The 24,841-nt window shown below is 42.1% G+C and overlaps 2 pseudogenes; both read right to left on the minus strand.

The window, feature by feature from the left end:
- Positions 1 to 6,334: 6,334 nt before the first annotated feature.
- LOC147610718 (polyadenylate-binding protein 2-like) overlaps positions 6,335 to 24,841 on the minus strand; it is a 205,369-nt pseudogene continuing 186,862 nt past the window's right edge.
- Positions 9,328 to 10,307, minus strand: LOC147610719 (trigger factor-like protein TIG, Chloroplastic; annotated as a pseudogene).

A 24,841-nucleotide genomic window follows, 5' to 3' on the forward strand; every position in this document is an offset into this window, starting at 1 on the left:
ATTTTCTCTCTCTAGGCTAAAATAGTTAGAAACAAGGTCTTTTATATTTCTGAAGAGGGGTTGATTACAGGGGAAGATACTAGACATCAAAAAGGGGTTGGGAGAGGAATCTTACAGCACCTAATATAGGGAAAGCATGGATGCAATGGTGGACTGTCTAGCGGAGTTTGGAGTGTCTTGAGAAATTAGAGCATTCAGTGGTGGAAAAGCAATGGTGTGTACCATTCTCCAGTAGACAAAGAAAAGTCCTATTGAAGTACTTTCATGCTAGATGGATTGGAGCGCATTCACCACTACACAGTGCTGCTTACATGTTGGATCCTAAATATTGGAATATGGATTTGATGTCCAACGTTGAGGTGGTGCAAGATTTTTATAAAGTGGTAAACACTTTTTATAATAATGTTGATGATCGTGTAAAGTGCATAAAGGAGATGACCTCATTTCAATTGAAAGACTCGGGTTTATTTTCCAACTCCCTTGTTCAACAAATGGCTAAAGAGCAACCTGCATGGAAGTGGTGGATGATGAATGGTAGTGAGCATTATAATGAAGAGAAAACATAAACTTAAACACCACAAGAGGAGAGAGATATTTGAAAGACTCAATGAGATAATATTTCAAACAATGGGCACATATCAAATTTTGAAGAGAGACAAACAAAGTGCCATTCTTGAAACTTAATCTCCTGATACTGTATCATTACTTCAAATCTCATTGGATTTCCTATCTAAGATTGATTGGATAACTAAGATAAACATAAAGATAATTAAAGATAAACTATTATCCACTTAAAAATCAATATTATTTATAATATTTATTAACAAGTCTAAATATTTATCAGTACTAGATATATAAATATATCTTTAAAGATATCTTTTATTTTATAATTATATAACTACTTTTTTTAAATAAAGTATTTTTTTAAAAAATTTATTCAAAGGTTTATTCTACATAAAAAATTTTCAAGAAATATTAAATTAAAAAATTTATTTTTTTTAAATTTATAATATGATCTTTAATAATATTTTTATTGATCTAATCTCAAAATATAATCCTTTAAAACTAGTGATTTTAAATTCTTTTATTTAATAAGTTATATATATTTTATTATTTAAATTTTTATATTCTATTTCTCTAAATTACTAAATTAACTTTTCCAAAAATATGTTTTTGAAAAAAGAGGGGAGGTGGAAGGAGATGCCACGTGTCACAAGCGTGCATGACACGTGGCATTCTCTTGACATGTGGCACTATTATGGTTGATGTGGCAATTCCATGATGTGGCATGCCATGTCACCATGTGCGAGGTGGCATGCAAAGGTGGCAAGATGATGTGGCATTAATGATGACTAGGATGATGAGGTGGGGAGTCAACTAGGTTGACCATGTTGACATGGACGGTGGAGGTGGCAAGCTGCTTATGTGGATCCTCTCGATGCTCATGTGGACATAAAGTGGCATGCATATATAAGATTTGTACCTACCCAAGCCTCACACATGGAATGAAACCTAAGCTGTGAAGTTTACCAAGCCTAGATTTCCAAACCTAACTAGGATTGGTTTTAGACTTGAAAAGGGGAGAGTGGACACAATATGGGAATTTTCACTTGGGAGGATTGAAAATGGACCTTCCCATACTCAATTCAAGCCAAATTTTTTTTAATAAATTCATGGCAACAAGAGTATTGATCCCTTGAGTTTTTAGTTTGAAAGATTCAATATTTAATTTTCTAGAATTAAATTACTATTGATTTAATGGGCCTCTGACAGTCATAATAAATTTTCCAAAGTAAATCTACAAAAATCCAACCGTTAGATTTGTAATTTTACCTTATACCCACATTATACTAATCTTTCCCAATCTAATCATCACTAGATCCATACAATTTGAACATTTTAAATGGTAGATGTGGTGGGAAGATAAAATAGTATGTTTTTTAACAATTCTAATACATTTTAAATAATATAGAAAATAGTAGAACACATCAAAAATTACTCGATAAATCAAGTTAAGCTCTATGTTATTTGTATTTGTGATATGCAAAGTGGGAACATCATATGAGTAATAATGTAAAAGTTATAAGCAATTTACTCACATTCACTGTACCTGTCTAAACCTAGGACAGGGCCTGTATACAAACTTGGTTCCCAAAGAAAAGGGGACTTGTAATTATTGGATATTCGATCAGATTATAGTTTTAGGTGCCCAACTTTGCATATGATGTTTCGTTAGAAGACCTTGAAGTGAAACTCCTTGGCTAACTATGAGAGATTGGCTATTCTTCTTGAAAAAATGCCTGTTTTCCAACTGAAGCCAAGGGCGCCCACTACATGAAACTAGATAACCTCATCTTGCAACCACCCTTAGGCCCAACTCTTCCATTGTGTATTCAGTCATGAGATTCACCATAGCTCCTCCATCTAGCTATACCCCCATGACCTGATGATGTCCAATTTCTACCGTAATAGTCGGAGCCTCAAAATCCATAAACATATCAATTACTTGCACTCCTGTTTCCAAAGGTTCTTTAGGGGTCACTTCTTTTCTCACCCACAAACGTCGACGTGCAAGTCGTTGATACATCTGCTTCTGACATATTGGAGAGATCTCCGCTAATGTAGGTAGACTAATAGACACCTCACACCGTTCCAATATATCCCATAAATCAAATTGAGGTTTTGGATCAACTTTAGCACCTATCCCGACCTTCTTAGCACGGGGTACTTTTAATCTATCAGGGAAAGGTGTTACACCAAGTTGGAAATGAGGGCCTTTTCCTACGTGTGCTATGGGAGGTTAATCAGACGATTGCTCATCCGTCACTGGCTCTTGACTCTCTGCAACTTCCTCTAAAGATGCCTCCTTAAGCATGCTTACTTGTCCTCCTTCTAATTGGGTTGATTTCGGCAAGCTTTCCGCAGTCCTTTGCACTTTCCCCTGGGATCTAGTGACAACTCCCACCATTGGATGATTATGAGAAAATGTCACCTTTCTAGATTTTCTGTCTACCGATTCTTTCCTAGCACCTACTATAGGGACTACTTCCACTAAATTTGCTGAAGTACTTGGACCCTCATCTACAATTTGCTTCCCTTTGTCCCCTATTAATTTTGCATTACTTTTAGGGCAATCTTTCTCCTCGTGGCCCTCCTCACTGCATTGCTTGCATAAAGGAACATAATCTTGGTGTGCCCTTGCATTCGGGCAATATGCAGCAATGTGGCCTTCTTGGTGGCAGTTCCAACAAATCACTATTCCTTGGGTAATTATATTAGGACTTCCATATCCTTGATAACCCCGGCCAAAATATGGCCGATATGGTGACCCTGGCCTTTGTCCCCTCATTCCACCTTGCCCTCGCCCTCGTGGAAATGGAGGTCGGGCTTGTGCGGGTAATCCTTGCTGCAATTGTTGCTTATAGGGTTCTGGGATTCCTCTTTGCATAAAAGGTCGAGGTGGAGGTCCAATTTCATAAGTAATATTATTCTTATCCATGCAATTAAAATTAGTGTTCATCCCCTGCGCTTGCCTTCTCTCATGTGCTTGCTTAATAAAGCAATTTTCCTCTATATGATTGTTTTTCAAACAATAAGTACAAAACAAGATTCGTGGTTGATCAGGTACGACTCGAGATATAGTAGGACACTCTGTAGCCAACAAGTGGCCATAGCCATGACATTTCCCACACCATATATTCGATCGGGGTGGACTTTGCACACTGGCTTGCAGAGTAGGCAGCTGTGGCTCTATAGCCATAACGTCCCTTACTGGAGCTCGCACAGCACTTAAGATCTCCTCTTTAAATTTTCCCAACACACTTGTCACAATGTCCCCCACCCTTGCCTCGCTCACTAAAGGTGGTGGTGGTGTTCCGGTCTGAAGCATGTATGCCGGTGCAGTCATATATGGGTTTGGAGGCATGTATGATGCTGGATTTGTATTAACAACCACTTGTGGTTGTGAGGGACCGGCAATTGTTGAGACCTCTTGGGGTCTCATAGAGCTAACCATAGGTGATGTCCCCATAGGACCATAAAGTAATTCCCTTCGTCGTTGCTGTCCCAGCTGTACCTCTTCCCAGTTTCTAGCTTCTTGTTTGGCCGCGTTCAAATCAACAAGCCGACGAAGCCCAACATACTTCTGAGCCTCTGGATCCCTTAGACCATCAATCAAACGACGCTTTTGTGTGTCATCATTAGGGGCTGCTACTCCCATCTTCCTCACAATGGTCTCCATGCGTTGTATGTAATGGTCAATGCTCTCGTTCACTCCTTGCAACAAGTAGTCTAATTGTTGGGCTAATCTATCTTGAAAACCTTGCCTTCTAAATTTGGCCAAAAAAGATGTTGATAGATTTTGGTACGTGGCCTTGGAGGCTGCATCCAAGTTGCCATACAAACTTGCTGCTTCGTCTTTAAAAGTTGCCGGAAAGATATGTGGCTTTTGATCTTGATCAATTATCTCATTAGCAACACATGTCACCTCAAACTTTTGCAAATGCGCATCAGGATCCTCGTCCCAAAGTCCCACAAATTGCACAAAGTCGGCTAACCGGATTGTTGCTCTTTGTGCTGGAACAGCCATTTGGAAAAATGGTAATACCTCAAAAGTTGGATCGTCCCAGAAATTTAAAGCTCTAGGTCTTACCCTAGGTAATCGCGGATAGCTTCTAAGTCCTCTAGGCACACTACCGCTAGTGCCTGCAATAGTCTTTCTTTCTTCTCTTATTGGGCTATCAACTTGTACAGGTCGATTGTGCTGACTCCTAAATCCCTTATTGTTTGGTCATCACACGAAAGATCTTCCCCGCTTAGACTAGAAGGAACGCTAACCTCGCTATCCAAGGATCTTCCTTGTGTCCCGTTCGGTTCTTGCTCTCTCAACAATAGGTTCACTGACTCTAATTGCGCAGCGAGACGGATTTCAGCTCGTTCAGCCCTCCTTTTCCTCCTTTCTTCCCTTGCTTGTCTTGGGTCAATTGTTCGACCCTGAGTAGACTCACTCATACACTTCTTACTTCCTGAGGTTCTTCGTGATTCTCTGGATTATCTAGCTTGATGGACCTTAAAATTGCCTTGATAAACCACTTCCACCAGATTGGTGCATGGAACAAACCGAAGGGCTCTATGGATCTAAGATAATCCTTGCAGTATGTGGCCTTGATCTTACGTGTCACATCACTGGGAAACCGTGGGTAATATTCTTGAATGAATATGTCCTCCCACTCTTGTCGTTCTTCTTCGTACGGAACCCAGTTAGCAAAACTCTCCAAAAAATCACACGTGTTTACCAATGCCCCTCTCTCATTTGACTCCTCGCGGCCACCCCTAAGTCCTTCTGATCCTAGGAGTCGTGCCATTTTTTTTTTTTGTTTTTTTTTGAACTCCTAAACCTTGGTTCTCACATGCAAAATATATGCGCCGAGATATCCCGTAGCTACTAACTAGCTAGTGATCTCCCGGCGAGAACGCACCAAAAATGACTGGCCTTCCTACTCTCTAGTCCAACGCACTAAATACCCACTAAAACAGTGAATGCGTCCTAAATAACAACCACACACAGCCTAAATCCTAGAAACACACACCGAAAAGACATCTTTTTGTATGAAATAATTTACAATGTTTTATTTACACACACCCACACAGACACACAAATGAAAAAGAACAAACTACTACGACCTAACAGATTATCAAGACACAACTTCACCATTCTAAACTAAATAAAGAAATTTAATATCAAAATGGTTTTGTGTAAATTGTTTCCAAGAATTTAATGAAAAAGAACCGATATCTCCAACACTTCCACGTTCCAGTCAATCTGCAAAACAGCATCACTGCATTCAACATTTGGCTAATCTTCACTTCACTCCACTCTTCACTCTCTCTCTTTCACACTTCAAAACTCTTTTTCTTTCTTCTCTCTCTCTACTCATTATTCTCGTGAACTCTCTTCTTCTTCTTCTTTCTTTCTCTTCTTTCTTTCTCTTTTTTCTTTCTCTTCTTTCTTTCTTCTTTCTTTCTTTCTTTTTTTTCTTTTTCTTCCTCCTCCTGAAACACAAACACAAGAATAATGCACACAATCTAATACATTCTCTCACACTCTCATGCTTTTACTTTTAAGTATGCACCATGTCAAAGTGATCAAATCTCTTTCTCTCTCTTTCCTATTTTGCATGTACACACATATAGCGTAGCCATATTACCCTCTCTCTTCTTGCATTACAGACATTTGCAGAGCCACGTTTCTATCTATTTTTTTTTACTCCTACAGGTGACCAGCCACTAACAACCATAGTTCTCTCTCTCTCTCTCTCTCTCTCTCTCTCTCTACTTAAGCAGCGCTACCCACAAGCAGAAGGCTTCCTTCCCTTTCCTTTCGGACCTGCTCAAATTTTGTTTTCAACTCTGCCCCCCTCTCCGATTTCTTTTGAGCTCTACCGACATACCACTCCTTGTCCCGTATACACTTGCCGTTCAAGCTTTCCACTGCCTTTGCAGCATCGTCAGCTTTATCAAAGTTGACAAAACCAAAACCCTTTGATTTGCCATCAGCATCCCTCATGACCACTGCACTGCTGATGGGTCCAAATGCTCCAAAGACTTCTTGAAGATCTTCCTCTGAGGTTGCATCCATGAAGTTTTTTGACATATACATTGTTGAACTTTGATGCAGCACTGGCCAAATCTCGCTCTTTTTTTTTTCATGAATGGACCCACAAAAAACCTGCCTTTCATGTATGATCATGCCATTTGCTCTGTTAATAGCATTTTTAGCTGACTCTTCTTGTTCAAATTGGACAAATCCAAACCCTTTGGATTCGCCAGCAGCATTGGTGGTAACCCGACATGAAAGGACAGGACCATATACAGAAAATGTATCATATAATGTCCTGTTATCTACTAAACGGATCTAGATTCTTGATAAATATGTTGGCAGTTCCACTCCTTCGAACAGTAGGGTCACGATTCGAATACATTATCCTCATTGCCTTTCCATTTACAGGCGTAAAATTCAAGAAATGTATGGCATCAGCGGCGTCGTTTGCAAAATTGTAGTTAACGTATGCGTAGCCCAACGATCTCTTGGTCGATAGGTCACGGCAAACTCGAACAGAAACCACCTGCCCTACTTGGTTGAAAATCTCGTAAAGCTGCGTTTCTGCGATGCTTGGGTCAAGGTCCCCCACGTAGAGGGAGGTCGTGACGTAGAGGGAGGTCATGACGTACAGGATGGGTGGCCCCACGGAGACAGGCATGACGATAGCCGAAGCTTGCTGCTGAGCCTGCACCATCTGCGCCATCGCTCCCTGCAACACACACACACTCGCTTGCTGGTCACATTCTTGCCACCCAACGCCTATGCCTGGCGCACACGCTCCCTTGCACTCGAGTGCACACACAGACTCCCCACTGTTGCCGAGTGCGCACACACACACACACGCACTGATACGCTCACCCATTCTCGCCCACTTCTTCTCTCTCTCTCTGTTCGATTATGCAGCGCTAGCAGCAGCGGCAACAAGCTCTTACACACACACACATTAATCAACAAACAACAAAAAAAACAGACTTACCTCCTCCTCCTCCTCCTCGTGTTCTCCACGCTAGCCAGAGAAAAGAAACGTTTTCTCTCTCTTCTATTCTCTCTCTTCTATTCTCTCAAGAAGTTGGTGGTACCAACGGGTGCTAAAACTACCCACCCCTCCAATTTTTTTAATTTGGAATTTTTCATTTCTACCCACATTAAGGTCTACAAATTTGTACCCACATTAAGGTCTACAAATTTGTACCCACATTAAGGTCTACAAATTTGCGTTCCCACCTAACTATACTAACTCTCGTTCTCTTCCCCTCGATCTCTCTCTTCTCTCTACCCACTTACATACAACCTCCTATTTATGTACAAAATAATATTAATCGTCACCATTCCCATGCAATGTGCTTACACCAATGGACAACATCGACAATCATAATGCATGCAAATACCATGACATTCCACACACACATGCTTTCAAATATCATGGAAATGCACCTAAAATAACCACAATTGACCCTATTTAAACCTTAAAAATTGCTAAAAATGACTTCGATCCAGGGGTCATCATCTTCACAGCTTCTTCTCCCTCTTCTCTCACTCACTCATAAACCCTAATAGAGAGCACCAGGCTCTGATACCATGTTGAAAAATAGGTAGAGGGAGAGGAGACACACACACAGGAGCAAACCCTAATGTATAATGCAAACCCTAACCATAGAGGGAAGCCATCTCCCTTCTCACACAATGCATAAAGCCATAATCCATAATACACTAGACACACTATGAGTTGTGTCCAGACACTACTAACCCTAGCTAATGTCCACACACTATGACCAGCTGGACGCGGTCATTTATGTCTCACACATGTTCCTACCTAACATGCCAGCACATAGCATAGTTGGCACACACTGATATCGAGCTTGAATCTCAACAACATTCACGTCTGGTCTTTCACACCTCAGTGTTTCATGTCTTAGCAGTTCACGTGGAGAGAAAAAAAATGAGATCAAAATTTGCAAATTCAAGGAGTTCCATCTCAAGGCTTAAGAACCTACACTTTCACGATCATAAATTAAGCCATATCACACAATAGCCACTATTTATTTGTTAAGATTCTTGCTTACTATTCTTTTGGCTAGATTAACGTAGCAATTGCTCCATGAGTACGAATCCATACTCATGCACTCTGGAGAACATTTGCACCAATGCCTCACCATCAACAACTTCCAGGTACATCTTTGAATAGGGGGGCCATGGTGGGTAGAAGCCTGGTCAATGGTACAACCCATTGCTTGGAATTTTCCTTCAAATTATAAACCTCTCCAAAAGATGCCACTATTAGACCTTGGAGATGGAGACCTTCTCTGTAATAGACATGTTGAGATGAAGAACGTGAGAGTCTCATTCTATTAATGAAAATAATTACATATATATAGGCATGAAAGCCTTGATTTTCCTAAAATTAGGAAACCCTAACTTGAGCCCCACACTACAACTAAATTAGGACTCATTTACATGCATGTATAGATTGCACAATACCCAACAATCCCCCCTCAAGCTAAACATGCACAACTTTTGATAGTGAACATGACAAGACAACCTGATACAATGAGTAAGAGTCCCCCTTGACAACAACATAGGGAAGTGTACTCTTCTCTACAAACAATCAGGATGGATAGACAAGTGGGTATAGACAATAAGGTTGGACCACAATTTTTAGACAAGACCCACCAAACAACTAGTCTTTCCCACAACAAAGACTTAACCAAGAAACTTGACAAACATATTTATGGGAGCATTGGATTGTGTTGTTGAAGAACATTGCTCCTCCATCCACCATAGAATTGTTGATGTAGAACTCGGTGAAGAAGATTTCTTTGATCTTCAGGAGTCATGCAGATCCCATAACAGGCTACGTCAAGTATCACTACGTCTCCAATCTGGACATTCCTGCCCTCGATAATACGAGATCTTTGTAGCGAGATTTGAACTCTGTTTCAGTAGCTCTATGATATAATGTTTCATCATCTATCTCTACCACAACCTTCAGGTTTTTATAAGAATCTGGTGTGGTCCACTTCACTTCTGGTATCAAATCCACCACCACATCATAGTTGAGCAGAGAAGTTGGTGAAAATGCTGATTTTAACTCATCACAATGTTGGAGACGATGTGCTCAGAATCCTTCAAAGCTCTTCCAGCAACAACCGAGGACCAACAACCGAGGACAATGCCTTTGGCAATGTATTTCTCAAAACAGCTTCAATAGCTGCGGTTTTGATTTTATCCTTTCCGATAAAGTTCACAAGGATTGGCTCCGGTATACTTTTCCCTACTTGAAAGCCTGGTATCTTTGTCCTTGCTGAACTCCTTCAAAATCAGATCATAGCTTTCCTTGCAGATTTTTGGGGCTACTTTAATGCTCAGCTTAACTTTGGAGTTGGGTTCGATGGATTCGAAGACTTCGACTGCGTCAGCCAGCACAGCACTGGCTCCTGGTAGTAAGGGGCGGTTCCCATTCAAGCGAAAGGGCCCCCTGGAGGGGCTCCTATAGTTTTTACTGCTGTTGTGGTGTAGTTATGCCGCTTGCGAAGGGGTCATACCACCTGATATCCAATCGCTGAAGCGAAGGGGCTGCAACACGCGACAGTGTGAGGATGAGAGAGGCGGGACACGGGCAGCTAAAACGCAAGGAGAGAAGCCAGCATGAAGAGAGGGTAACGCCTCCATAGCAACGGTGCTGTTGCGCTTCTCTTTGATACGACATTTGCATGAAACCATGCTCTGCAGAATCTTCTTCTTGCTCTATCTAGCTTCCTGCACAGAGAAAGAGCAAGAGAGAATCACTGCTCTGATACCACTGTTAGACCTTGGAGATGGAGACCTCTCTAATAGACATGTTGAGATGAAGAATGTGAGAGTCTCATTCTATTAATGAAAATAATTACATATATATAGGCATGAAAGCCTTGCTTTTCCTAAAATTAGGAAACCCTAACTTGAGCCCCACACTACAACTAAATTAGGACTCATTTACATGCATGTATAGATTGCACAATACCCAACAGCCACCATCTTCACAAATCAATGATCTTCAATCCTTAGTGAAGATATCTATATTAGCCTCGCAAGTCGACATAATTCTTTCAATCCTCACCAACAAGTGGCTACTTCAATAAAGAGCAAGAGTCTATATGACTCAATTCTTGTACTTCATATAAATATGCTTCTAAGAGCACTTAAATATACATAAAAACATAAAAAGAACATGGGCAGAAGAAGACAGGATCAGGTCCTACTCAACAACATTTGACAAGAAGGTTGACACACAAAGGGACATCATCACAAGCCAATTACATTAAATGAAGAATGTCGCTTCAATGGATCAAATGAGGAACTGAGAATCACCATCTCGTTCTGATAATTAAGTCTAAGTTCCTCCGAATCATTCTCTCTCTTCTCTCCCACTATTAACATCTCTTAGTGTTCCCACTAACAAAAATCGCATGTAACCTTGCTGATGATTGCTAAAAACAAAGTGAGCCCAAAAAAAAGCAGCTCACACAAATATAAAAATGCAATCATTCGCAAAAACCCACCACCCCGTTAGGCATTCCCAATACACTACTAACCTTTTCATTCATTAACTAGCTTTTCTTATTCCTTCCGAAGGAACACAGACTATTGAATGTCATTCAACATCAAAGCCATCGACAAAGCTTATTCATTCTCCCAACACAAAAGTCTTCAACACGATCACGAGGACACGATCCTCATCTCAGGAAGGGGGGAATGTTAATCCCATTCTAGGATTAACAAGAGCTACCGCCATTATCTTACATCAAGGACTCACAATAGATACACCAAAGGGTCATACATTCAAGATATCAAGCAATAGTGTCTAAAGCTACAACTAAGTGATCTACTTCATGGATATATTATGAAAGTAGTCATTGTAATAGCATTAGGCCTCTTATGAGCCAGCCATAGTTTAAGTAAGCGTGAACACTTATGGCCATGTATATAAGTGAATTTCTCTCATAGTACAACAGACTCTCCCATTGTGCAATTGAGTCTTGCTCTTGCTAATCCTCTTGCTAATCTCTCTCCCTAATGCATGCCAGTGAGTGTGTGTGAGTAAAGTGAGGTGAGAGGACGAACAAGGACCCGTAGTAGTGCAACGCAACGGTGTGACAATGCTCGTGGGAGACACGGTGGAATTGCTTCTCAAGGAGTTGTAGAGCTTGGAGACCTCGAGGGTTACAAGCTCAGCCATTGGAAAGATCCTCATGCTAGTTGTTGCAGTTCACCAAGTAATCTCTTTTTGGATGTGTTTCAAGGAGGTTTAGGGTGAGCCTTAACATGGTTGTGTTTTGAACTCACATTACACTCCTTATGTCTAGCACAATCATTTTGGAGCATCTGGATAGGTAATTTTCACCCAAATGCCTCTCGGTCGACGCGGGAACTTCACACGTGAAAGTGCAGGAAAACGGTTCATGACGTGAACTACTTCCTACTATCTCACGACATGAACCACTCCTGCAAAATCAGCACCACAAATCATGGGACTGCCTTGCTAAAAATAGGTCACCTTATCTTGACATCTCTGACACAATGGGTCCTATAAAATATTAATCCATGAACTAGCAGAGAATACTTCATGACGTGAAACACTATCTAGTTCACGGTGTGAACCAAGTAGATCTCATGACGTGAACGATTCTCTGACATCTCACGACATGAACCAAGTAGATATCATGACGTGAACCAAGTAGATATCATGACGTGAATGATTCTTGAATATCTCACGGTGGTGTGAATCAATTAGATCTCACGACGTGAATTGCATAGCTTTTCACGACGTGAACTGTTAAATATTTCATGACATGAATTGTTTTTTGCAGTTTCACGGCATAACCAGATTTAGTTCACGAACTTAGTATTGTTAGATTAAGGTTAGGGAAGTGCCTTGATTGAGCAAATTGAGACCAGTCAAATTAGATCAAGGTAACGGTGACTTGTAAATCCGAAGTAATCTTCGAGCACGTGAGAGTGCAGAAACTAGTTCACAACATGAACTACTTACCATTTCACAACGTGAACGATTTAGATCTCACAACATGAACGATTCTCTGACATCTCACGGCCATTAAAAAAACATTCAGATCGACAGTACCTTGCCAAAGTTCATTTGGGGTAGCAAATCAGCTTATTAATCACATTCACATGCACTTGAGGGTCTAGAGAAAACTCATCGGAGACCTCACTCCCTGATTGGGTTTGGAGATGAGGAGAAACCACCTTCCCCTACAAGATCTAGTGGTATCATTGATATAGCTCGGAGATTTTTTGGTCTCCAAACCGACAACGCGATGAGAAAGCGTAATCTCCAAGTACAAGCCCATCAACTTGTGCTGGACTAGGTCCAAGACAAGAATTACCAACCCAACCTTCAAGTTCTAGGCTGTTTGGCACCCCCAGAATGAGAAGAGACTTGGAAATTGCGGCCAGGACAAGTCAAGTATTCTTCCCAATCTCAGAGGAAGTAGAATTACATTTGAGAAGGGTTGAAGTAGAACGACAATTGCGACATTTGAGCTTAAGGAAACAAGAGCTCAATACTCGAAGGGCTAGGGTTGAACAAAAGAAAATGAGAAATGTGAATCCATTTCAATCACATGGCAAGGAACCAGAAATAGTCATGGGTAGGACTAAGGGAGAAATCACAAATTTAGACCCCATTAATGAAAAGACAAGAGTGGAGGAAGGGTTGGATATCGAGAACGAAGAATATAACCTGCATAGGAAAACCATGGAAGTAGAGGACCGCCTATACACCAAGAAAGACATAGAGCAAATGATCAATCATCCCATGTTCTTATTACAGGACATGGAGCTCTTGATTCTACAAAGATGAATGGAGGCTGCTAATAATGAGCAGGGCTAGACCTACCCATAGATCCGCCATTGGTCTTTGAGGAGCTACAGGGTCTATGTGAGACCATGTATCTCAGCTAAAGCACTTGAACTCAATGTGTAAACTAGGAGAGAGGGTAACTGATGAATCAGTTATTGCCTTGCTTGCGGCGAGGAGTCCAAGATCACAAAATGCATAATTATCTAGTGTTAGCCCGCCGACCAGATACTATGGATGCATGTTGTAAGTTGGAAATCAAATATGAAGATAGTATGCTTGAATTGCCACAACCTGAAGATGTCAAGGCATCTTTTGCAGCAACTTTGTGAGTTTCGAGTCACTAAGACCTAGGAACGCGGAGTAAGAAAATTGGGAACATGACTGTGGATGAACTCAGTAATGCCATACTAGACAAATTGAAGGTGAAGGATGGAAGAGAAGCACTAGGGCATGGGCATACTCATCTTTACCCTCATAGAGATCTGGTATGGTGTTCTATGTGCAGAATGAACCACACTACTATTGAATGCCCATAGTTAAGAGTAAGGCCATTACTCTATTGTGCACATTGTGTAAACTTAGGGAACCACGACACTTCCATGTGTAGGTATCCGAGATCCCAAACCATAGAACAACCATTGTGTAAACTTAGGGAACCTAGAGCACCACTGGCTTTACTAGCACCACCCGTGCAAATCACTGCAACTATAGGACCACCAAACTCGTCCTATTTACCTAGGGGGATGTTTTGAATACAGGACACGTCATCTCTGTCACCACTTGTTGTACTGCCACAACCACCACAGGCCAAAATCAACCAAGTGCTGATTGAGGAGCCATCAGAGGAAGGTGAAATGGTACGTGAGGTAGAAATCAATAGTGTGTACTACGAGGAAGCTGCAGAGATTGCACCAGAATTTTATGTCTTACAAAATAACACACTAGTACAAGTGTTCCAAACCATGGTACAATGGAAAGGTAAGGACATAAACGCAAATATGAGGAGGGGGGCACTATAATGTTTTGGTTGCCGTGGACCTCATGGAATAGCAAAATGTCCTAACAAGAATGTGTTGAGATATCGAGCTCTAGTGAGGCGGTGGACACTGATGACCCGCCTGGGGGATAGGCCCCGCACTTACACCACTGGCATGGTTGGTGAGATCTTGGGTGATATGTGGCCAGTGGGATGACTGGCTGTGTGATAGCCACTCTAGAGACTGGCATAGTTATAGCGCCAGCTCATTTAGTCGGGTTCACACTATAGAGAACCCGTGTATGTATTTGGTTGAGTACCTTTCATATTGTGTGTACTCTTATTCTTGTATATGGTGTGTTGAGTGTTGAGTAGAGAAGAAGAAGATTTTCAGCCTCTCACCTTGTGTGTTCTCTATTGGGGTTTGTGAGTGTGTGTGTGTGCTTGCAAGAGCTCAAGCTCTCTTCCCCCTTGCATCTTTTCATGGTATCAGAGCCTGGTTCGTGCTAAGGGCTGAGCTGCAAGCAAGAGAACCACAGGAAGCGGTACGAGGGTAAGAGCTTCAATTACTCTTCCCTATTGTGTTGGTGACTACACCCTTGTCGGGAGCTCTACGAGAGGCACCGGCAAACGATCTCCGATTGAGGAGCTTTCTTCGCGGGAATGAAGCTATAGGGCAACTATACAGTCCTTCGGACTAATATTTTCGGGCCGAAAACGCGTTTCGGGCGCGTCTGGACCTCTGTTTTTCAGAAAGCAGGCGATTTCGAGCACTGCGGGTAAGTCATCGATTCTCTGCAGAACTCTGTTTTAAGAACTGCAGGAAGACAGATTGACTGTGCAGACACTGTGGGTGCTGCAAAGAGGTCTACAGTTGCCATTGGGTGTATGTATGCACATTGAAGTCACTGGTTGTGACATTTGAGTACTACAGTACCGCTGTGCAGAAAATACTGCAGGTTGTGCAGAAAAACCAGAGTGCAGGTTCTGGTAAAATTGTGTGTTTGGCAAGATGTCTAATGATGGCATAACACAGATTGTGGCTGAGAAGCTGGATAAGAATAACTTCCATGCTTGGAGGTTCAGGTTGACGAATTTCCTGATGGGAAAAGGCTATTGGGACTACATAGAAGGTGAACATGAAGAGGCACCAGAGATACCGGATATAAATCCGACTGCTGCAGATGTGAAAGAGTTTAAAGACTGGAACCAAGGAGCCAGGAAGGTTATGTATTGGCTTTCCATTAGTATATAGGACACCATGATTGGGCACATTCAGGATGCCAAGTCCCCCAAGGAGGCATGGGACACCTTGGTAAAGCTCTATGAAACAAATACCAAGGCACGTAAGATACAGTTGAAGAATGAACTTCATACTGTGGAGAAAAAGAGCATGTCTGTGAATGACTATGCATTGAAGATAAAGGGTATTGTGGAATCCCTTGCATCTATTGGTGTGTCAGTAGATGATGATGACAAGGTGGAAGTCTGTCTACGTGGTCTCGGGCCACAATACAAGGCGTTCAAGACGTCTATTCAGACTCGGGAAAACATTCCCAACTTTACAGATTTGGTGTCTATGCTGATTATCGAAGAGAAGAGCTTGGGTGAAGACCAACAGACTTCACAAAGCAAAAATAGTTCAGAGCAACAGGCCTTCTACTCGAGTTCAGGAAGAGGACGAGGTAGAGGAGGCCGTGGACGCGGTCAAGGAGGTGGCCGAACAGGTAATCAGAATTATGGCCAGCAGCAGCAACAACAACAACAGTCCCAGAATCAACAACAACAACAACACGCAGGTGGAAGAGGCAAATTCAGAGGCAGGGGGAGTCAAAGAGGCCGTGGAAATTGGCAAAGGCAATATAATGATGCACGTGAATGCTATTATTGTGGTAAGACTGGACATGTGCAGTCAGAATGTTATAAGAAGCAGGCTGACATGCAAAATGGGAAAGTGCAGCAAAACAACTATGCATCCTCAAGTAGAAATAATGAGGATAATGAAAGGTTGTTTGTCATGCAGCATGTTGTGAATGCCATGTCTGAAAATGTTGATGCAGCACAAAAAGATAATGTATGGTATGTAGATTCAGGCGCTTCGAACCACATGACGAGTCATGGGGAGTGGTTCAAGGAGATGAAAAACCCGGAAAGACCAGGTTTTGTGGAAACAGGGGATGACACTGCTCATCCAATTGCCCACGTTGGAGATGTGCCATTATCTATGCAGGATGGCAAAGTGAAGTACCTTGCAGATGTACTTCACGTTCCAAACATAACAAAGAATCTGGTTTCAGTTGGCCAGATGATTGAGCAGGGTTTGCAGGTTCGGTTTAACCCTGATGGATGTTATGTTGAAGATTTTAAAGACAAGTGCAGGTTGGTTGCAAAAGGCAACAGAGTGGGCAGAATGTTTACGTTGGATGTAGACATGCCTGAAATGAGTGCTGCGATGTTTGCAAATGGTTCAGGAGTTGTTGCAGACACAGACATATGGCATAAAAGAATTGGACATGTAAATGTGCAAAGATTGAAGTCTATGCAGACAAAAGGAATTGTGACAGGGCTGCCAAAATTTAAAGTGGAAGGTATGCAGAAAATATGTGAAGCATGCCAATTTGGGAAGCAAACAAAGCATGTGTTTCCACGTAACAGATATGTGAGCAGAAATGCACTAGATGTTGTGCATTCAGATGTATGGGGTCCTACGAAGACCGTGTCTATGGGAGGCTGCAGGTACTATGTCACTTTCATTGATGACCACACAAGGAAAGTGTGGGTATATTTCATGAAAGAGAAGAGTGAGGTGTTCACTCACTTTCAGAATTTCAGAGTTTTGGTTGAAAAGCAAACAGGAAAATATGTCAAGTGCCTAAGGTCAGATGGAGGGGGAGAATACTTCTCCAATGAGTTCTCTGAATTTTTGAAGAAGAATGGTATTCGGAGACAGTTCACATGCAGATACACTCCGCAGCAAAATGGAGTTGCTGAGCAGAAAAACAGGCACATTGCTGAGATTGCGCGAGCATTGATGGAAGAGAAGAATATGCCGCATTGCTATTGGGCTGAGGCTGTTTCTACAGCAGTATACATCATGAACAGGGCTCCAACTGTAGCCATACATGATGTAACTCCAGAGGAGAGGTTTACTGGCAGAAAACCAGATTTGTCTCATCTGAAAGTCTTTGGATGCATTGCATATGTGCATGTGCCAGATGAGCTGAGAACTAAGCTGGATCCAAAAGCTGAAAAATGTGTGTTTATTGGATACTCCCTTGAGCAAAAGGGATACAGGTGTTATAACCCTACTACACGTGAGTTGAGGGTAAGCAGGGATGTCGTCTTTGACGAGATGAGCAGCTGGTATGCTGCTGAAAAAGAAGCTGTTGGGGCTGATTTGAGTGGAAGTGTGGTTGCACAGAATGCAGGTCAGCAATCACAGTCTTTGAGTGGACCAGGAGAGTCCTCATCTAGTGGGTCTATTGATAGACCATGGAGTGGCAGGCTACGTCATAATACTAGTCCTGCAAATGTGATTAGTACATCACGTAAAGGAAAAGAGAAAATGGTTGAGCCCCTTGGTATGCCTGACATTTCTGCAGGGCATTCTCATGTTGATGGAGAGTCTAGTGGCTCAGATATGAGCCTTGATGAGGAGCTTGGGATCCCAGCTATGAGAACACCTGGTGTAAAGAAGGCTATGGAAGCCATGAATGAAAAGCTGCGAAGATCAGGGAGAGTGAAGAACCCTGTGTAGAGATTTACATATGATGGTTATGTGGCACATCACTATGCATATATGGCAAAGGTTGTGCAGGTTGTTGAGCCCACATGCATTGATGAGGCTATTGGAAATGTGTGTTGGGAGAAAGCTATGGATGAGGAGATGGATGCACTATATGGAAATGAAACTTGGGATTTAGTGCAATTGCTAGAAGGCAAGAAAGCCATTGGATGCAAGAGGGTGTACAAAGTTAAACATAACAGTGATGGGAGCATAAACAGGTACAAGGCTAGATTGGTAGCCAAAGGATATGCGCAGACATATGGGATTGATTATGAGGAAACTTTCAGCCCAGTTGCCAAGATGGCAACGGTGAGAGTTGTGATAGCAGTGGCTGCGTCAAAGAAATGGTCTTTACATCAGATGGATGTAAAGAATGCATTCTTGCATGGGGATTTGCAAGAAGAGGTGTATATGTTGCAGCCACCTGGTTATGAGGATGTGGGTCACCCCGAGCATGTTTGCAGGTTGAAGAAAGCCTTGTATGGCTTAAAACAAGCACCAAGAGCATGGTCTGACAAGATTTCTGAATATCTTGTCACTATTGGCTTTCATGTAGCCAATGCAGATTTCTCATTGTATGTGAGACATGGTGATAGAGGGGTTGTGCTTGTTGTCATCTATGTAGATGACTTGATCATTACGGGAGACCATGGTGCAGAGATCTTTGATGTAAAGATTCTGCTAAGACAGAAGTTTGAGATGAAGGATCTGGGGGAGCTCAGATATTTCTTGGGCATTGAGGTGATTAGGTCACCACATGGTATTGGATTACTGCAGAGACAGTATGGCTTGGACATGTTGTCCAAGTATGGTATGACAGGCTGTAAGCCTATTTCTGTGCCATTGGATCAGAATGGCAAGTTGAGTGCAGATTCAGGAGAGATCTTGGAGGATCCTACTATGTATAGACGCATAGTAGGAAGTTTGATCTACATGACGATCACCAGACCAGATTTGAGCTATGCTGTTGGGTTGGTGAGTCAGTTTATGCAGGTTCCACGAAAACCGCATTTGGATGCAGTGAGACGCATACTGAGGTATGTGAGGTCTACTTTGCATTGTGGACTATTCTATGAGACTGGGACAGAGATATGTGTACATGGGTACACAGATGCTGATTGGGCTGGTAGTATCTCAGATAGAAGATCTACCAGTGGATTCATGTTTTCTTTGGGGAGTGCTGCTGTGACTTGGAGCAGCAAGAAGCAACCTACAGTTGCTCTATCGAGTACAGAGGCCGAGTACAGAGGAGCTGCTATGGCAGCATGTGAGGTAGCTTGGTTGAGAAAGCTACTTGCAGATTTGGGTCTATCAGTGGATAGACAAGTTGTCATTTTCTGTGACAACATTAGTAGTATATAGTTGGCCAGGAACCCAGTCTTTCATGCTCGTACGAAGCACATAGAGGTCCACTACCACTTCGTCAGAGAGAAGGTCTTGGCAGGAGACCTTGACCTTGTTTATGTCAGCACAGAGGATCAGGTAGCTGACATCTTCACCAAAGCATTGGGTATAGAGAAGCTCCGCAGATTCAGGGCTTCGCTTGGTGTACATGAGATGGATTTGAGCTCGAGGGGGAGTGTTGAGATATCGAGCTCTAGTGAGGCGGTGGACACTGATGACCCGCCTGGGGGATAGGCCCCGCACTTACACCACTGGCATGGTTGGTGAGATCTTGGGTGATATGTGGCCAGTGGGATGACAGGCTGTGTGACAGCCACTCTAGAGACTGGCATAGTTATAGCGCCAGCTCATTTAGTCGGGTTCACACTATAGAGAACCCGTGTATGTATTTGGTTGAGTACCTTTCATATTGTGTGTACTCTTATTCTTGTATATGGTGTGTTGAGTGTTGAGTAGAGAAGAAGAAGATTTTCAGCCTCTCACCTTGTGTGTTCTCTATTAGGGTTTGTGAGTGTGTGTGTGTGCTTGCAAGAGCTCAAGCTCTCTTCCCCCTTGCATCTTTTCAGAATGTAGTTCATATGCATCAAACTCAAGAAATGATTGCACCACCTAATGACATGCCAGTGCTTACTTGTATGAAATGTGGGATTGATCATTTGATCAAAGACTGTCCATATAACGCAAGTGGTTCTGCTTCCACTTCTAACCAGGTCACTATCAGGACCATAAGTGTGAAGCCAAACATCATGCCACTGAATGTCATGACATGAGCCCAAGCCTAACTAGGGGACAAAGGGAAGGACCAAGTAGATGATGCCACCACTTTTAGAACTGGCAAGAGAAGGAGGGTGAAAAAAGTGGGTAAAGGTGACACCAAAGTCACAATTCAAGATGGATCTAAGAAGATACTATCGACACCCACTGGATCCACCTAATCAAAGGAAGAGAGTGATCAAGCACCAAAATCAGATGAGCTTGACCAAGAGATGCAAAGAGAAAAACCAGCAACCCCTAAGGGAACTGGTTACAATCATCCCACGTTCTTACAGGACATAGAGCTCTTGATTCTACAAAGATGAATGGAGGTTGCTAATAATGAGCTAGGCCAAACCTACCCATAGACCCAAAATGCCTAGAAGAGCCAATGCTAGAAGAGGACGAGGTCTAGGTAGGGGGGAGTAGCTCCTCAAAGACCAATGGCAGATCCAAATGTAGATCTTAAGGTGACCATAAGGACATATTTGTTGAATATGGCTGCGAAAATGGGCCGAGGAATGGTCAAGGAACTAGGCACTACTCTAGAAATCATACCATCCCAAACAAAGCCACACATCATTTCAAAGCTCATACAAAACTTCTCATAGGATGGGGACTATTAAGAACCTTGATAGCCCAAGCCCATCTACATCTTCATCTATGGCAGTACATCATGAGCTTGAGAAGGGCTGTTGAGATTCAAGCTCGATGTTAGCTTGTGCCAGATGTGCTATGTGCTAGCATGTTAGGTAGGAACATGTGTGAGACATAAATGACGGCGTCCAGCTGGTCATAGTGTGTCGACATTAGCTAGGGTTAGCTGTGTGTGGACACAACACATAGTGTGTGTTGTGTATTATGGATTATGGCTTTTTGCATTGTGTGAGAAGGGAGATGGCTTCTCTCTATGGTTAGGGTTTGCAATATACATTAGGGTTTTCTCCTGTGTGTGTGTCTCCTCTCCCTCTACCTGTTTTTCATCATGGTATCAGAGCCTGGTGCTCTCTATTAGGGTTTATGAGTGAGAGAGAAGAGGAAGCTATGAAGAAAAGCTGTGAAGCTTGCCATTGATGTTGTGAAGCTTGGAGCACACCGATTTCCATCAGATCTGAGAGCTTGGCCTACCGGGTAAGGACTACTAAACACCCTTAAGCGGATTGCAGGTGATTCAAGCACAAACAAGGCAAATCAGGGTTGCCCAAAGCAAAAGAAAATTCTGGTTTTTTGCAAGCTTTCCATTGGAGCTTGGAAGCGGTGATGTATTGTGAAAATAGATGCAATCTGGCAAAGGAACATGTATGTGACAAGGATTAATGTATTGGCAACTCATGTGCAAGCCCTACAGTGAATTTGGAGCAAGTATGATGCATTTGAGTGATTGAAAAATTACTGTTTTTGAAGCTCTCACAAAACAGAGAAGAGAGGTTAATTTTGGATGAAATTAGAGCTAGTTTTTTGTAAAAATCAGACAATTGATGGATTTTGCACATGCCTTCGAGTGTTAGGCAACTATTTATGCTCTCAATAGATACTACAATCCTCCCAAATCCCCTCAGGAGCAGGCGGCGCAGCCAGATATGCAGAAACAGAGCACTTTTTCACATTTTTGCTAAGTGGAGGCCACAAATCAAGTGTTGTGTTTGGATAAATTCCAAAATTGACTTAGCAATTGTGTGGTACATACACTTGAGAAGGAAGCTACATGATTGGTTGAAGCAATTATGCATTATGGAGCTGGAAATGAGCTGATTAAACAGGCTGTCTACCGTGATTAGTGAAACAGAGTGTGATTAATCAGCTGATTACTCTCTCATCTTAAACAATTGGTCTAATTCCTTTTACATGGAGTTAGTGGACATCATTGTTAAGCTAATGAATGCTTGGCCTCTCAATTTGGACAAGCATTGAAGAAATTAGAGCAATTCTACTACTGGTTTTTTTTTGTTTTTTTTTGGTTTTTCTCAAAACAGAGAAGGGGGTTTGACAAAATTGGTATGTATGCACCTTGGTTGGTGTTGATATGCAACATTGAGCTTGTTTAGGTGTCAATGCAAGTTATCCACACTTGATTGAATGACTACATTGCAATTTGAAGCCTTGGAAAGCGTGCCAAAACAGGATACCTTGGACTGCGTATGCCATTTATTTTGGATGCAATCAGTTTGATTTTCTACATCAAAAGTGAAGTTTGTTGAGTACTTTGGAGTATCTGGAACACTTATTAGAGTGTGGTTGAGCTGAGGAAGGCTTGTTTACAGATTTGGACGTGTGCGGAAGGTGCATTTGCATGTGCATTTGCATTGAGCAAATATGTCAGACAACCCAATACAAATTGTGGGTGAAAAGTTGGATAGGAAGAACTTCCAGTAATGGAAGTACAGGATCAAAAGCTTTCTAAAGGGAAAAGGTTTTTGGAATCTTATTACAGGTGTGTGCAGAGCCAGAGTCAAAACTACCCCAACAACATACACAACAGCAACAACAGGTTGTAGCTCATAAGCAATGGTCAGAAAGAGCATACAAAGTTTTGCATTATCTGTCCATATGTGTCTCGGATGCTATACTCATACATATACATGATGATGAGAATCCCAAGGATGCATGGGATACATTGGTAAAGCTGTTTGATACAGATACTAGTGCTCGCAAGTCTCAGTTGTTTGAGACAACAGATTCATAATGTGAAACGAAAAGGAAGGAGCATCCATGATTATCTACCAGAGATAAAGAAGTATGCAACAATCAATGCCCCCATGCCTGATGATGATTCGGTAGACATTACCTTGCGTGGTCTTGGCAAGGAGTATAAGTCTTTTGATACATCCATCTCGGTTCGGAGTAGAGGTTTACCAGATTTTGATGAGTTGGTTTCACTCTTGCTTCTTGAGGAAATCAAACTCAGTGACTCCTTTCATGATGCATCTACTAGCCATGATGATAATGGCAGAAATTAGGCTTTCTATTCACAAAGGGGATTTAGAGGCAGGGGGAGATTTGCATCACGTGGCCGTGGATGGCAGGATAGATCACCACAATAGAATTTTCAACCTACATATGGTGCTAGAGGTGGTTGTGGATATACACCTCAGAGAGGTAGAGGTAATCCTCATGGGAGAGGATGTTGGCAAGGGCCAACAAACATCTATGCAAAATGTGGAATGCCATTACTATGGGAAATTTGGTCATATGGCACGAGATTGTTTCTGCAAATAAAATTATTTGAGAGGGGGTAGAGCACAACATGGTGGACGTTATGCACAACATGGTGGAAATTATGCATCAAGTAGTAATGATGGCAGTGCAAATCACTTATTTGCTATGAAACATGTTGTGGGATCTATGATGACAAATGCTAAAAGTGATGACACTTGGTATATGGACTCTGGAGCATCAAGCCAGCCTATGGATGTGAAAGGCGATGTACCCAACATGCTATCACACATGTTGGAAGTGTACCATTGGTTATGCACAATGGTGAAACAAAGTGTATGGCAGGTCTTGTATGTGCCTTCTATTACAAAAAGTTTGGCCTCAGTTGGTCAAATGGTGGAACAGGGTTTAGAGGTTTGTTTCAATGAGCATGGTTGCTTCATTTGAGGATTTCAAAAATGGATGTAGAGTCATTGCCAAAGGCAAGAAAGAAGGCAAGTTATTTAAGCTGGATGCTGGGATTCCTAAGTTGAAATCAACCATGTTCTCTAAAAGCCAAAATGTGGTACAGGACATTGACATGTGGCATAAAAGGATTGGACATGTGAACATACAAAGGTTAAAGAACATGCAGGCAAGAGGCATTGTTAGTGGACTGCCTAGATTCAAGTATGATGGGAATATGCATGTTTGTGATGCCTGTCAGTTTGGAAAGCAGGCAAGGTTGCTGTTTCCTAGAGAAGGCAACATGAGTAGCAGCCACTTGAAATAGTTCATAGCGATGTATGGGGTCCTGCGCACAAAACCCATCCATTAAAGGAAGCTTATATTATGTGACATTCATTGATGATTTCAGCAGAATAACTTGGATTTACTTTCTCAGAGAGAAAAGTGAAGTGTTGGGAAAGTTTATGGACTTCAAAGCTTTTGCAGAGAAGCAATATGGCTCTTGGATAAAATGTTTGAGGACAGATGGAGGTGGTGAATACACCTCACATGCTTTTGAGCATTTCTTGAGAAAGCATGGCATAAGAAGGCAGTTAACTTGCAGGTATACACCTTAGCAAAATGGTGTTGCTGAGAGGAAGAATAGAGTCATTTGTGATGTGGCCAGAGCAATGCTCAATGAAAAGAGCATGCCAGACTATTATTGGGCAGAAGCATGTGCCACCGCGGTGTATATACTTAATAAGACACCCACAGCAGCCATACATAGAAGTACGCCAGAGATGCGGCTTATAGGTTTTAGGCCAGACATTGGACACCTCAAAGTGTTTGGTTGCATAGCTTATGTACATGTGCTTGGTG

Source organism: Cibotium barometz, chromosome 48 (assembly GCF_041138505.1).
Source record: "Cibotium barometz isolate CiBa-2024 chromosome 48, ASM4113850v1, whole genome shotgun sequence".
Classification (NCBI taxonomy): domain Eukaryota; kingdom Viridiplantae; phylum Streptophyta; class Polypodiopsida; order Cyatheales; family Cibotiaceae; genus Cibotium; species Cibotium barometz.